The sequence below is a fragment of the Ochotona princeps genome, chromosome 9 (assembly GCF_030435755.1).
Source record: "Ochotona princeps isolate mOchPri1 chromosome 9, mOchPri1.hap1, whole genome shotgun sequence".
NCBI classification, from domain to species: Eukaryota; Metazoa; Chordata; class Mammalia; order Lagomorpha; family Ochotonidae; genus Ochotona; species Ochotona princeps.
The window spans coordinates 78996396-79012701 of NC_080840.1; the positions used below are offsets into that span (position 1 = coordinate 78996396).

At 42.0% G+C, this 16306-nt stretch overlaps 2 pseudogenes; both read right to left on the bottom strand.

The window, feature by feature from the left end:
• Window positions 1–7102: 7102 nt before the first annotated feature.
• On the bottom strand, window positions 7103–8031 carry LOC101521927 (olfactory receptor 7A10-like; annotated as a pseudogene).
• A 6872-nt stretch (window positions 8032–14903) lies between these two features.
• LOC118757501 (olfactory receptor 7A10-like) lies at window positions 14904–16172 on the bottom strand (annotated as a pseudogene).
• Window positions 16173–16306: the final 134 nt, after the last annotated feature.

Sequence of the window (16306 nt, forward strand, 5' to 3'; positions counted from 1 at the left end):
GAAGACATCAGGGCAGAAGAGTGATTTGACATCAAAGAAGCTGGAAATACATGCAGAAAAGACACATTAAGACTACGGTTGTGTCCTTGCAGATATAGAACAGTGGGAGGAAAACTAGGATGGTTACTGATATTTGACAACAGAAAATTAAGCTTTCAGACCTGTGCCAAAATATGATTATAAGTCTTCAAAACACTGGAAAATGCAATTAAATGGCCTAGAGTGGTAGCCTAGAGGCTAAAGTCCTAGCCTTGCACAACCCTGTATCCCTGTTGGGCACCAGTTCTAATCCTGCTGGCCCCATTTCCATCCAGCTCTTGGCTTGTGGCCTGGGAAAGCAATTGAGGACAGTCCACAGCCTTGGGACCCTGCACCTGCATGTGAGATCCAAAGGAGCTCTTGGACACTGGTTTTGTATTGGCTCAGGTCTGGAAATTTGGTTAGTGAATCAGCAGATGGAAGATTTTCCTCTCTGTGCCTCCTCTCTTTATATCAGTCTTTCCAATAAAAAATGCAAATGAAAGCTGTGCTTATGTTGGTGCACAAATTATGAACAACATATATTTCTATGAATTCATATGGATTGTCACAAGTAGTAATTAAAGCCTTCTGCAACTGACATGTTGGTCCATAGAAATTTAATGTTCAAATATGTATTTTTATCGATTTTGAAGCAGACTTCAACTACACAACAAATGACATCAAGCCAGTAAAAAGATGTTAACAATGGCCAATCCTTGTAGGTAACAAGTCAATAAAAACAGGAATAAAAATCTCTCACCTGACAGAACACAAGGAAAATGCTGAAATTGCACTAGAGAGTATGTATGGCTGGAAATCCTGGAGTGTATCCAACTCATAGACATTGCAATGACCCTCAAGCATGTGGCTGAAAGAGTTCTTATTGCTGCATCGCTAAAGAACACTAAGCCATTTGAGAACGCAATGTGAGAGAGCAGAAGACCCTGAGAAAGGAGTGCTGCAGTAGCTGATGTAATCAGAACTTCCATGCACAATAACCCCAGTCTGTCCCCCATCCCATTTGGCTCTGGCACTTGTCAATGGGTATTAAAGCTTAGTTCTATCTAACCAACTCAACCATCCAGCCCTCATGGGTGTGTGAGGGCCGAGTACGTGCTGGGCAGAACCAGACTGGACTGCAACACCCATTGGTTCCAGTGCAACTCGAGACTGAAAACAGAACCAACCCAGCAATTGCAACCACCAGCTGATTGGGGTGATGGACTGTGCCGGGCCCTGTGCTTGCTAGAACATACAAGAAACTAGTCTGGGAATACCTCAAAGTTTCTTTGGAGATCTCCCCAATTGAACTGCTGGACTCAGAACTCTAATCAAGAAAAGACAGAAGACAGAGCAGATCAATCATTCATCTCAGCTATATGTTGGCAGCGAAATATGGGGCAAATGGAGACTTTATGATGGACCATATCAATCAGTGGACGACGTCATTGAGCGAAACTGGCAGCGATTCATAACTGGAGAACTATTAACACCACTCGAGCACATATCTCAGAGCATGCCCCACATCCGGGACTCGGGGTGGGCGGGAAACCGGGTGGGGCTTCTCCCTCAATATCCCCCTTTACCTCAGATACATGATGGAAACAATATGGACATAATAGTATTACCCACTTCCCTATCCCCCTGAACCTTTTTTTTTTCTTTTTCTTTCTTTAACTGTAATTAACTTTGTAAAGATTGTCAACAACAACACAATAAAATAGATTAAAAAAAAAAGGAGAAAAAAAAAAAAAAAAAAAAGAACTTCCATGCAGACATTTCCCCTCACCTGGCCCTTTACTGTCAATGCAGGGAGAGTCAATTACACCTCATTAACAACCCGAATGGGCAGGGTGGTGACTCCTTCTGCAGAGTCTGTTCCAGGGCCTGGAGTTGTAATCTCCCCTCTTCTAGTGAGTTTAATGTGGTGAACAACCAAGCTCCGTTGCACTGGAAAATTGATACGACCTCACTCCACCACATGTCCCTCCACATAGAAAAATATTTCCTCCACTCCACCAGATCTCCAGATGCCACTATTGGCTCCATCCAAACTAGGCAGTTTAAGCCACTCATTGCCTATCAGAATTAATATTTTCTTGCCATAGTTTATTCAGCAATAATGACCACTCTCCTAAGAGATTCAAATAATTCCGTGCGCTTGGTAATCACGAAGAAACACATTCATTAGTTAAATACACAAGAACCCCAGACATTTCTGGGGTTGCTAGCTAGGTTAGTTCAGCTCCTGCTTGATGCCAGGGAATGCTCTCTGTGTCCATACTCTGGGGCCCCTCTGCAGTTCATCCAGACTTACCTGTATGGTAACTGTGGGAGGACATGTCTGTGTGGAAGCCCAAATTACTCCCTGGATGGTGGATTCTGGAGACTGAAGTTCCCTTCCTGGCATGGAAGACAAAGGAGGAAATAACTCATTTCTGACCCAGACTCAGGATCCCAAATGCAACAACTAGACTACTTCTAGTCCAAGGTTGCACAGTTGAGGGACCACAGCAGAGGAGCTACTTACAGCTCCAGGCACCTGCTCATGTAATCCAGCAGGTACTGTAATCCCACAGAGATGAGCCCATAATTTCCTAGAGAATCCACCTCTAAATTCAGTTTTTTTGCATTCTGCTGGGTGTTGTGGTCCCTCCTCACATGGCCCATCCTTGCTCTGACACTCATGGAGATCTACTGTGGCCTAGTCCAGGTATGTCCACTCTCACCAGACTTTATGCACCAGCAGGCAGCAGTTGTCGCTACTTAGTCCAGTGAAGGTCTCCCACCTGGGCTGGTGCTTTGGTCTGACTCAGATATGCCCTCTGGTTTTTCTGAGTAAACCATTTCTCCTTACCTGTGTTCTTGCTGGTAGAGTGGCCCAGTAGTTGGAAGAACCCATAAGTCATCCTTCTTGTCCAACATGCCCTCAGCCACTCCCTCTCCAATATGTCCACAGGCTCCCTTCCCCTGGCAAACTGCAACTAACCTGCCTGGGGATCACAGTAACATGTCTCATCCTGGAGTTCCCCAGCTTCTCCACTTATCATTTTAAAAAGAGAAAAAAAGAATCAAAAGGAATCATTTAAAAATGAATAAAAATGAATAATCTGCTGACATGGTGCTATAGATAACACAGATTTGGCATAACTAGGCCCAGAATGCCCACCAGAACTAGTTGCTTTCCTCTATCATTGTAATAGTTGCCTATGGGTCAGGCAGCCTAGGTAGTTGTGCTCCATGTCTGACCCATTGTCCTTATAATGAGCCTGAGACTGTGGTAGAAGATGGCTTGCATGTCTGGGCCTGTGTCATCCATGTGCTTTGACCTGGTCTCGTTTCAGCTGTTATGACCATTTAAGGAACAACAAATCTGTCTTTTTCATTCACTCTGTCCATTCACTCTCTTTTTCTCTCTTACTGTAAGTAAAAAACACATAAACATTTAACACAGGCAACTTAATCCGGTAAAAAATATTTTGAAAATCTATGTGGACTTGTGTGTCTCTGTGTGTATGCTTCTTTTATAGGCACAAATTAATTTTAAAAATTGGTCACCTATATTTTTAAACTTTTAACAATTTTTGAAAAAAAGCTAATATATTTTTAAAAGATTGATTTATTTTGTATTGCAAGGTCAAATATACAGACAGGAGGAGAGACAGAGAATATCTTCTGTCTGTTGATTCTTCCCAATGCGGCCAAAATGGCTGGAACTGTGATGATCCACAGCCAGGAGCCAGGATCCTCTTCCAGGTCTCCCAGATGTGTTCAGGGTCCCAAAGCTTTTGGCTATCCTCTGCTGCTCTCCCAGGCCACAAGCAGAGAGCTGGATGGGAAGCAGGGCCTGCCGGGGTAAGAACCTGTGCCCATATGGGATCCTGGTATATTCATGGTGAAGACTTTAGCCACAAAGCTACAGTGCTGGGCTCAAGGGCAGATTTCTGGTAACATATGGTCCTGCTATGAATAAGAAGAATACTCAAAGTTCCAATGAAGAAACAGAAATTTTCCCAAAATATCTATCCCGGCACCAAGAAGAGCAATATTGAATAACATGAGCGGTGGGTGCTGGGTGAAAGCTGGGTTGGGGGATCAGGTGGGTTTCAGGTCACGAGGCTCAGCTTCTTGAACTATCCATACAGTTCTTGCCAGGTCTGTGAAAACTGGGGATGTGGTTTCAAGCAGACCTGAGTCACCTGGCTCAGGTTCTTGAACTACCTGTTTGGCTGGTGTGGGTCCATCAGCCTTGGGTGTGTTGGATATGGCAGTGTTTGGGTTGCCTGTTCTGGGTTCTTGGCCCAGCTGTGTGGTGGATGTTGCATCCGTGAACTCCAGGAGCAGGGAATCCAGCAGTACCTGGGTCTCCTAGTATGATGCCTTGTCCTGCCTGCATGGTAGGTGCCTCGTCCATGGGGGTGCCAGTGGATCTGGGTCATCTGCTCTGGTCCTTGGCCTGCCTGCACATGGGTGCTGGTTCCCTGAGTCCTGGGAGTTGGATTTCTGGCAGGAGGTCCTAGGTCTGCCTGCATGTTGGATACTGTGTCCATGGTCCCTGAGGTGTGTGTTGTGCCAGGGGATTCCAGACGTGTTTGGGTCACCTGGCCTGAGTTCTTGGCCTGCCTACTTGGTGGATGTTGTGTCTCTGGGTTTAGCGATGGGAAAGCCAGTGGGATTCTGGTCAGCTGGCCTGGGTTCTTGGTCTGCCTACACGGTGGGTGCTGGGTCTCTGGGCCCTTTGAGTATGTGGGGCCAGTGGGTTCAAATCACCTGGCCTGCATTCTTGGCTCAGATGTGCTGTGGGTACCAGTGAGTTGCAGGGGTTTTGGTCTGGTGTGTCCTGGGCCAACTGGCTCTGGCCCTTGGCCTACCTGTGAGAACTGATCCTTCATAGCAGAAAAGACGTGGAGGACATTGGTCCAGACCCACATGGAGGATATGGCAGCCCACTGAGCCCTGCAGGGGACATCTGTACTATTCCAGGGAAAGGAGGACAGAACAAATAGGATAACTGCCCCAGCCAAATGATGCCTGTATATATCTGAGCGGATGAAGACTCTGAGCTGACTATGCCAGCTAAAGGACACTGAAAGGACTCCATCATACATGGATTGGTGAGATTGTCAACATTTCAGAACTATCAATACCACCTGGTCAAGACCTTCAGAGTGTGTTCCACAATGAGACGTGTGTTGGCATTGGGTAATGTTTCCCCAACCCTGTGTCCTGGGGAGGTAGGGAAGCTAGGTATGGCTTCTCGCCTTAAATTCCCATCCCCTGAAACTGACAGGAGAAATAGAAAATTCATAAACAAATATCACACCCACCTTTCCCTAATGCTTGTCCTACCCCACTCTTCTCAACAAGGTTAACATCAAGTAAAATAAAATTAATTATTAAAAAAATAGGGCTATAAACAGGACAGGTGTCATATATTTCATAAATAAAAATCTAAGAAATCTGTCATATATCCCCTTCCTTCCTTTTTAAAATTTTTAATAGTAATGTAATTTCCACGATATAATCACAGACAAAATGACAATTAAAATGCAGAAAGACTACAGCTGTACAGCAATATATACAAATATAGGCAAGCAACATATTTGATTAATAAGAACCAAATTACCAGATGCCAGTTTCATTGTTTTTTTATTTTATTAGTGATGATGATTACATAGTTGATCAGGGTGGGAAGGGTTGATGAGTAGGGGGTAGTGGGTGAGCCCCTTGTTTACACATTTTCTTCTTCCTTTCCCTGCAGATGGAGAAGAGGGGAATACAAGAGGAGACACCATGCCCGGCACATAACCCTGGGCACAGGGGAACTGCACCCGATGTTATCCCCGGGTCCCCATTGAGCATTTTCTGAGGGTTCTGTTCAATTGTTTTTTATACTTCTGTGATGTTGCTTGCCTTGCCACTCCAAAGATGAGGAAATTTTTCTGAACTCGATTGACTGTCAGGGTCCACCACTGAGTCTCCTTTGTCCAGAAATTTACTGTCAAGTTGCACTAAGGTAGTTGATCAATTTGTTTTGCCCTCTATGGTCGGCAAACAAGTGGGTGCTATGGCCATACCCAGTCCTCCTCAAGACAAGCTCAGATCTCATGTACCACAGAGGGAACAGAAACCCAGAAAAATGACCCCAAAAATCTGCCACCGGACCAGCACTACAGCTGTGTGTCCTGTGTCTGCCAACAAGTGTAGTGGACTGGTCACCAGTTTCATTCTTACACATTGTAGCTTTTGTTGGTGTTGTATATTACTATCACATATAAAAAAACATAAAATATACATTTTTTTTCATCTGGACTGATTAGAACATGCAAGCGTCTTCTAGAATCATTCTTATCTGAAAACTAAACTAACAGCTAAGAAGGAGAACAAGGAATAGTGTCACATGTTATTTCACAAGAAATTGTATCATGAGAAATGTGGGCATTTCAATTCTGCACACTTCACCTCAAACAATTCAGGGTCATGTGTACTTGTTTTGCTAATGAACATTCCATCAACAGATATCTGGTATACATGTAAAGTAGATTAGCATCCACCAACTAAAAGAATGAAATCTTACCTTTTTGCAATAAATTTGGTGGAACTGAAAACATTGTGCAAGCTGAAATAGGACAGTTGCACAAAAGGCAACTTTATATGGTAGTTAACAGAGAATACTACAAAATATAACCGTGAAATGTAAAAGTAGTATACACACTATAAAAATACACATGGAGTTAAATGTTGTTTAGCACATACACCTGCCTCCTCATTCAAATCCTTTCTCCATAAAATTTTTGTGTCCTTTTGTACTTCTGGAACAATGTTGACACAAAATGTGGGAAGAAAGGAAAAGTCAGAAAGAAATTGTGTGCTAGCAGAGATAACACACAGTGAATGAAATGATCATTCATTTGCCTTGTATACAAAGGAGTTATTGATTAAAAAGTAATAAAAAAAAGACAGTGAACAGACTAAGCAAGCTTAGCTTCCTCCTCTGACAAATGCATCATGGTGTCTGATTCTGAGGCTTGAGACATGAAGTCACCAACACTGTTCATTCCCAACATCATGGGTTCCACTATCATCTATGGAACAACAGTCTTTTCATAGCCTTCTTCATGTCTGTATTCCTCAGGCTGTAGATGAAGGGGTTCAGCATGGGGCTGACCACAGTGTACATCACTGAGGCTGCTGCAGTTGAGGCTGTACTTGGAGTAGCACTGGCACTGAGGTACACACCTATGCTTGTTCCATAAAATAGAGCTATGGTCAAGAGATGAGAAGCACAGGTGGAAAGGGCTTTATACTTCCCCTGAGTTGACAAGATGGCACAGATGGAGGAACTGATCTTAGAGTAGGAGTACAGAATACCAGCCAAGGGACCTCCTCCCAGTAGCACAGTTGCAAAATCCACAATGAGGTAATTGAGAAAGGTGTCAGAACAGGCTGTGTGGACCACCTGATTCAGCTCACAGAAAATGTGAGGGATTTCCAGATGTGTGCAGAAGCTCAGTCTCAGCACTAGTAAGCTGTTTAACAAGGGATGCACGGCACTAATGACCCAGCACAGCAGAACCAGCTGCACACAGAACCAGGGGATCAAGATGACCATGTAGTGCAGAGGGTGGCAGATGGCCAGAAATCGGTCATAGGCCCTCACAGCCAGGAGAAAGTCATCTAATGCTCCAAAGAATATGAAGAAGAACATCTGTGTTATGCAGCCAGCATAGCTGATGGCTCTTGGCTGTGTGTCTGGATGTTCACCAGCATCTTGGGGATGGTGCTGGAGGTGAAGCAAATGTCAGAGAAGGACAGGTTGTCGAGGAAGAAGTACATGGGCGTGTGGAGGTGGGTGTCTGAGAGGATGGCCAGGATGATGAGCAGGTTCCCACTTGCACAGATCACATACATGGAGAGGAATAGCCCGAATGTAATAAGCTGCAGTGCCGTGTTCTCTGAGAATCCCAACAGAAGAAATTCTGAAGGCTGTGTTTGGTTGATCAGTTTCATGTGGTGCAGATCACTATCAGGAAGAAGTACTAGAATCTGAATCATATTTATAAAATGCTGATGCAACCAACACAACAGAAATCCCAAATTTATGTTTTTCCAATTATAATGTTACTAGTTATTGGTCCTTCCAAGTGAGATCACTGACCCATCATTCCTTTCTACCCTCAGTGCTTCTCTACACCATCAAGTGCTTCTCATATATAATGACATATTTTTGACCAGTTGAGTAATACATATTCATCAGAGGTTAAAAGTCACCATTGTTTTGTCCATTTGAATGCATGAAGGAAAGGTCAGGGGAAGAAGCAGTGTATAAGTAGTTATTCCGTATATCTTGATACATAAAGAGACTCAGTTCTGATTATGAAATAAAGTGTTCCTCACTTACATGGGACAAGTGAAGGCAGAAGTGCTACAATTGTGAGCAAATGACTCAGTCATGTTAAGCAAGGAGGAATCACAAAGCATGTCAAATGATAAGAAAGACTCAGCATGGAGTAGGCTGGAAATATATATATAAAACTGACTTACTAAGACTTCGTGTGCAGAACAAAATTTTTGTATTTAATATATGTGTGTGTGGAACCCAGGATGAGTTAATGACTTCGACAACAAAAAATACAAGCTTTCACACATCTTCTTACATTCTCCTGAGGGTTCATCAGAATGTTTTAGAAAATGCAGCTAAAAGCTTCACTTATTTTTGTGCATACATCTTGTAAAACACAGTTGTTCGAATTTTGATGACCTCTCATAAGTATGGAGTAAGACAAATTTTTGCTTCATTCTTTTTGGAGCTTTCCAATCTACCATGTGAATATATTTTTCATTGTTCTGTATTAAACTCATGTACGCATCAATGTACTCCATGGCAGAAAGAAAGAAAGCTGTCAACAATTGCCAATCATTGTAGGTAAGAAGACCATAAGGACAGGAATAAAACTCTCTCACCAGGCAGCACACCGGGAAAACACTGAAATTGCTGGAGAAAATGAGAGTGACAGGAAAGTCTTGAGTGTATCCAACTCACAGGTGATGTAATAACTCTCAAGCAGGTGTCTGATAGAGCTCTAGTCGCTGTCTGTTTAAGATAACACCGAGTTATGTGAGAGTAGAGTGAGAGAAGAGAGGACACCCTGAGACTTGTGTGTTCCAACAGCTGCTACTATCAGGATTTCATTCAAACAATTCCCCTCACTTGGTCCTTTCCTGTCAATACTGGGACAGTCAGTTACAGCAACTCTTTACTGCCTGAACAGGCAGGGTGGTGACTCAGTCTGCAGAGGCAGTTCCAGTTCCAGGGCCAGGGTTTGGTTTCTTAGATTCTCTAACCAGTTTCATCTGTGGGTAAGAGGTCCCTTCTCCCTGCAAAAGTGGTATGACCTCACTCTATCACATATCCCCCCAACAAAGAAAATTCCCTCTACTTCCTCCAGATCCCTAAATGCTGCAAAATTAACCATATGTTCTCTAAGAAACTTATAAGACTCATTGTCTGTTAGAATTGATCTTTTCTTTCCCTCATTTCTTCATTAGCAATGTTTCTTGCCCTAGAAGACCCAACATTTCTCTCCCCTTTGATAATCACTGAGAAACATATTCAATATTTAAGTATAGCAGAACAACCCCAGACCTATTCCAGGTGTTAGCTAGGTTATTTTAGGTCTAGGTTATCCCCAGAGAAAGCTGTCTGTGTCCACAGCCTGGGAACCCTCCTGCAGTGTCTACCATGCTCACATGCAAGGCAATTGCATGACTAAAGTGTCTGTATGAATGCCCAAATTCCTCCCTGGATGGTGGATGCTGCAGACTGAAGCTCAGTCCCAGGCACAGCAGAGGGAAGGAGGGCAGCTTTAGTCGCTGTGACAGACTCACGACCCCAAATGCAACAAGCAGGCTGCTTCTAGCCCAAGGTTGCACAGTCTGAGGGACCACAGCAGAGGAGCTCCTTATAGCTCCTGGCACCTGCTCATTAGGCAGCTCCCTGACCTCTAAGCACCTGATGGCCGTGAGGGACTCTGGCCATGACAGAAAGCCGTGTTCTTGCAGGTGTTTCCCAAGAGACCCTGATGGACTCAGATGAATCCTCTTTCTCTTTCTTCCTTTATCCCACTCTGCAGCAATAGCAAATAGTTGCCATTTAGTCCCTCACTTTAAAATATTTTGCTTAGTGAGACAATCTGGTCCTCTAAGACAATTATCATGTGTCCCATAATAGATCGTAGTTGATGCTGAACACAAAAATAATGTAGAAATGGATAGAGCATCCTGAGGTTTGATTGTTGTTTCTACTCCTGGGAAACTAATTTCTCTTCGTTTTTGCTTGTTGAATTTGATGCTTAGTGCTGCACTAAGCCTGTGATTCATGTGTTGTAGTTAATATTTTTGCTATAATAGAATGATTTATTATATATTTCAAAATAATTAGTGGTATACATTTCTCAATATTTACATATGATAATATTTAGGGAGACAGAAATGCAATTATCTTGATTGATTATTACACATTATTCACATATATTAATTATGGTATATACCCTAAAAAGTCAAACTATTTTCTGTTATTCAAAATAAATTAATGTAAAAAGCAAAACATTAGCACAAAAGTAAATTCTTATATGATTCAATTATTTTTTTGAAAATATTTTTAAAATTAAAAAAAATTTTAATTGCAATTTATTTTATTAAAGACTAACCAATACTGCATGAACCCTTAACAAACCATTCACTTTACATATCTAGCCACATGGGTCCCACATATACCTACATTATGGACTTATTTGTGCTACTGCTTAATTATGTAGCTTGCACTGAATTATGGTAGAGAGAATGTAAATGGATCGGTGATTTAATAAAATGTTGTCTCTAACTTTTCACCAACCAGTTTCAGAAAGTCGAACCATTCCCCTTGGATTTCCACAACCAAGTATCACACTTCTTGATGCGTCTTTTTTTTCTTTACTAAACATAGGACATATGTAAACTTAATCCTCAGAAAGTTAAATTTATTTGGGTGTCTTACATATATCTCATAGCATGGAACAGGTCAAATGGAAATCAAGAAAATAGGTGCACCCCCAACAGTGCTAAAATGCCAATCTTGTAGAAAACTTATATAACTTAAATTTGTGGTAGCTTTTCCAATTTTTCTCCTGTTGAATTTGTTTGATGGCTTTTCATTTAAGGGGATGTACAGTAACTGTGTATTAGAGACTGTCAACCTGAGATAGGAAGCCACAATGCAACATGCATCCCTACTTCCAAATCAATGATGGATTCCTAATGAAACTGTTAAATAGATCTTGACAGCAGGATGCTGGGTTTTCTGCCATTGGCTATGCCTGCAATGCAAGGATAGGATTAAATACCCGAATGATGGACTTATGACTGTTTGTGAAGGACTATACTACTGTAATAATATTGGGGAAATTCGGGGCTGAATGGATTTGTGAGGGATGAGGCATAATCCCAGAGCCTATGTAACTGCATCATAAAAGAGTAATAAAAAGAAGCAAAAACAAAATGATCTTCATGGAGAGAGCATCTTGATACTTGATGGTTGTTTCTACTTCTAGGGAAGTCTGAATTCTCTAGTTTTTTACTTGCTGAATATGATGGTTCATGTTGCACCAAGCTGTGTCTATAAAGGAGAGTGAGAATACGTTTTTCAAAAATTAAGGCAAAAAGGAAGAAAGGAATGAGGGGAATTGAGTTAGGGAAAGACGGAAGGGAAGGCAGGATGGTGTCTTTGCAATTGTATTTGCCAAATTTAAGCAAAACCTACAAAGAGTTAAAAGGAAATATGTGTGTGTGTGTGTACGTGTGTGTGTGTGTGTGTGTGTTCCTTGGGGAAAAAATGCATTTCCTGGATCAAAATAAACAGAACAATTCACATTCCCTGAAAGCAAGCATTGCTGTCTTCTTTGTTGTTATATTGAAACTAGACACAAAAGATGAAGCAAGTTGTGTGATTTATGCCTAAATTGCTCAAGTGGAAATTCATATTTATGAAGCTGGGACAAATAGAATAAAGCTTACTAATTGTTCTTTGCACTCAGACAAGGTTAAGCTCTGTTGTGTTCTGCTCAGGAGAGCACACCCGTATTTAGCTTTGGGGTTCTTGTGCAGGTGGAGGGCACATCACCTGATACTAAAGTGGGTCCCAGGGAAACAGCATGAAGTGACTTCTAACCAGCATGGCTCAAAGCCTCACACAACCTCCACAAGTAGCTCAAGCATAAAAAGCAAGGAATTACAGAATTTTAAGTGGCATAACGACTCTTAAATGACTCTTAACCATCATAAATTCTTTTATTTCACAAAATATTAAGGTCTTATAAAATAGTAGATACATTTGTATGCCTGTGTCATTTTTATTATTTATTTATTTATTTATTTATTTATTTATTTATTTTAAATGATCTTACTTAGTTGATTAGGTTACAAATGATCAAGGGCTACTGGAAAGTGAGTAATACTATTGTTTCCACACTAATATCATCATTTTTTCCCTGTATCTGGGGTCAGGAGGGAAACAAAGGATAAGCCTCACCCAGCCTCCCACCCATCCCAGCTCCCCCATGTGAGGCACGCTCCGAGGGTCCTGTTCAAGCAGCTTTGACAGGTCAACAGTTCTGAATTGCTGACAATCTTGCCGTACCAATCGCCATGAAAATCCACACGGAATCCACTGGCTGACAGTCTCTTCATGGTTGGGGTTCTGAGATCAGCAGTTCAGTTGGAGGAATCCCCAAAGAAACTTCATCTGAGATGATCCCAAACCTGGTTCTTGTGTGAATTTACCAGTACAGGGTCTGGCACAGTCCGTTACCCCAATCAGCTTATGCACTTGCTGGTCATTGCAATTGCTGGGTCATTTCTGTTTCCAGCCCTGTCTTCCACGTTAACCAATGGGTGTTGTAGTCCAGCTCAATCCCAACCACTTCATACTCGGCCCTCACGCAAACCAGTGGGAGCTTCAGCCTAGTTGGGATGACTCCCCTTAACATCCGCCAGGCCTGCTCCCTACCCTGGTTCCTATACATGTCAGTATGTACCGCAGGCTTGTCCAGTCTATCCCACATCCCATTTAGCTCTGGTACTTGTCAATGGGCATTGAAGCCTAGCCCAACACAACCAACCAACTATCCAACCCACACACACATTGGCAGCTGCCGTTCTGTCTAGCCACCCCTGCCCCTGTCCTGGTTTTCGTGCCTCCAGTGGGAGTAGCCTATGTCATTTTTAAAGAAGATACATTTTTATATACTTTGAAATTTTCTTTTTCTATTGCATCAATTTAATGCATTTGGTTTGTTCATAGGAGTTATATTTTCAGAAAGTAATAAAAAAAATCTAATACCTACAGATTCTGAATATTGTTAGACTACACAATCCATTTTTGAAGGACTTAAATTCTAAATGGTATGGGATCACCAGTGAGAACTAAGAAAGGACATGATTTTGTAAGATCAGGAAGTGTGTTCTGTGGAGGAACTAAAGAAATATGAGCATAGGTGTTTTTGAGGAAAAAAGAAGGGTTTAGGCTAAGATATTGTAAGAATTTGTAACAATGCAAGAGGAATAGAAGAATTCGGTGTATTAGTTAAGATTGTAGAAAGGTCTGGACTATTTGTAGAGAATGAATTTGGTGGAAATATGTTTTTCAGATATTAAAGCGATTTTTAAGTGTAGGTTATATTATGATAACAAACACTCATGTGGGTCAGAGATGAGAGCATACATGGAAAAAAATGCTAGATTTGTGATACCTAAGAAATATCTCTCCTCCCCCCATGGTGGATTCCTCCACCTTGTTGCATAACCACAGTTCAAGTTCAGTTGAGAGGGGTGGGGAGAATCCCAGTACTTATGAAACTGTGTCACATAATATAATGTAATTAGTGAATAAATTTAAAAAAAAGAAATATCTCTCACACATTTTTACCTTTTTCATGCTTCAAAATTAAACTTCTTTTGGAGAGAGTTGTACATGAATATGAATTTATAACAAATGCATGCATTCTTGATTCAGTTTTCCAAATGATAATATCTCTCAAAATGACAGTAAAAGTTACACCCAGAGTATCATTACTGAGAACAACCAAAATACACAGCAGGTGCACCAACACAAACTCTCCTGTGAAACCCTTCTACAGCTGCAACCACATTGCTCTTAGTCTGATACCAGAGGCCTGTCCATGATGTGTGTAATGGTACCATTCCAGAATAGTACAGAACATAAACAGGTCCACAAAAAAGAAATGGAGTAGACACTGCTGTGCTATGTTTGCTGTGACTATGATGGACACTGGCCCAGGAAAATGAAATGGAATTAGCAAACTAAATACAGGTGTAAGACCCAGTGAGGAAGCACTCATTTGAATATTTAATTCCATAATTTGGGATGAATTTATATTAGAAAGTCAAGGAAATGATATATGTAAGGTGGGAAAACTGAGGTCTCAGATATTCCTGTCCTACAAATTATATTAATGACGTAGTTGTAACATAGGGTCCAACTTTGGACTCTACATGACAGTTTTTCAGTAAAAATAAGAGTCACTCGATATTGTATGTCAGCCAGAAGAATTTATTAGAATATCCTTTACTCTTCTCTGAGACTTTAGGAATTGACACATATTACAGGTTCAATCGTTGAGGATATATTAAGGAAAACAATGAAAATACCCACGAGAAACCTGCTAAATACAAAAAAAAAGCAGAAACTAAAACATTGAGACGGTTAAAATGTACAGGCAGAAGGAACAAGTTCTAGTTTCACAATCTGATCTTGGAGTAAGATTTCTTGAACCTGAGGCATTGATTTCTGTAGTGTTTAGCACTTATTTAGCCACAGACATTGACTTTCAGTCCAAAGATCTTTTTAGAGCCCTTTTGATGTTTGCATTCCTGAGACTGTAGATGAAGGGGTTCAGCATGGGGGTGACCACAGTGTACATCACTGAGGCTGTGGCAATTGAACTTGGGTTTTGAGAAACAGCAGAACTAAGATAAACACCTAGTCCTGTGCTATAGAATAAGGACATGACAGAGAGGTGAGAGGCACTGGTGGAAAGGGCTTTAAGTTTCCCCTGAGCTGAGGAGATAGCACGGATGGTGGAAATAATCTTCGAGTAGGAGTATAGCATCCCGGCAAGGGGAATTCCATCCAGCAGCATTGACACAATATAAATAATAAGATCATTAAGAAAGGTGTCAGAGCAGGCACTGTGGATCACCTGACTCAGTTCACAGAAAAAGTGAGGGATTTCCAAGTGCAGACAGAAGGACACTCGCAAACGATTAAACTTTGCAGCAAGGCATGGAGTAAACTGATGATCCAAAATATCAGAACCAGCCACACACAGAGCCAGTGGTTCATGATGACCATGTAGTGCAGGGGGTGACAGATGGCCACAAACTGGTCATAGGCCATCACAGCCAAGAGAACATCATCCAACACAGAAAGCAATTTGAAGAAGACAATCTGGGGCCCGGCGGTGTGGCCTAGTGGCTAAAGCCCTCGCCTTGAACGCCCCGGGATCCCATATGGGCACCGGTTCTAGTCCCGGCAGATCCACTTCGCATCCAGCTCCCTGCTTGTGGCCTGGGAAAGCAGTCAAGGACGGCCCAATGCATTGGGACACTGCGCCCGCGTGGGAGACCTGGAAGAGGTTCCTGGTTCCCGGCATCGAATCGGCACGCACCGGCCCATTGCGGCTCACTTGGGGAGTGAAACATCGGATGGAAGATCTTCCTCTCTGTCTCTCCTCCTCTCTGTATATCCGGCTTTCCAATAATAATAAAATCTTTAAAAAAAAAAAGAACAAGAACATATGTGTGAGGCAGCCAGCATAGCTGATGGTTTGGCTGTGTGTCTGGATGTTCACCAGCATCTTGGGGATGGTGCTGGAGGTGAAGCAAATGTCAGAGAAGGACAGGTTGTCGAGGAAGAAGTACATGGGCGTGTGGAGGTGTGGGTCAGAGAGGATGGCCAGAACGATGAGCAGGTTCCCACTGACAGTGACCAGATACATGGAGGGGAAGAGCCCGAAGATAAGAAGCTGTAGGACTGGGTCCTCTGAGAATCCCAGGAGAAGGAATTCTAAAAATTGGGTCTTATTTTCTCCTCTCATATATGTGATGTAACTACAAAAAATAAAATAAAATAAAAAGAACACGTCACAAGCCTTCATTTTTCACCTGCCATGAATTTTCTATTCCTATTTTTAGTTAAGAATTCAATGCTTTTATTTGTGTCTATCCCTGC